Source organism: Hippocampus comes, unplaced genomic scaffold, assembly GCF_001891065.2.
Source record: "Hippocampus comes isolate QL1 unplaced genomic scaffold, H_comes_QL1_v1.1 scaffold125, whole genome shotgun sequence".
NCBI lineage: Eukaryota > Metazoa > Chordata > Actinopteri > Syngnathiformes > Syngnathidae > Hippocampus > Hippocampus comes.
In genome coordinates this window covers 560,847-561,265 of record NW_017805453.1, presented here as the reverse complement: position 1 = coordinate 561,265, position 419 = coordinate 560,847, and positions in this window count along the sequence as shown.

The following is a 419-nucleotide window of genomic DNA, read 5'->3' as shown; positions in this document are numbered from 1 at the left end:
CCACCCCCCCACCCCCAACCTCCACTTTCTCCCTCCCTCTGATTTATGTTTACATAGCTTAAGTAGAGGATGAAAACAAAAACAACAGCGCTCATTTGCACGGAGAGAAATATCCTGACGCATTGTCGTCACCAACTGTTGCTTCTGCCGCCCGCGATAAACGGCACGGTGTGCAGTGTGAGGGACACAGAGAGATGCAGTGCGCGTGTACGTGTGTGTCCCTGGAAGGAGGTGATCGTTGCTCTTTATGGTCACTTTGCTAATGCCATTGAGGCCTGCTGCACTTTGATAAGACACACTACTGTAGCCTTATAGCAGCAGCTGAATACTCTGATCAAATGAGATGCTTGGAGACACACACAGCAGGTCGAGAGACACACACACACACACACACACACACACACACACACACACACAGG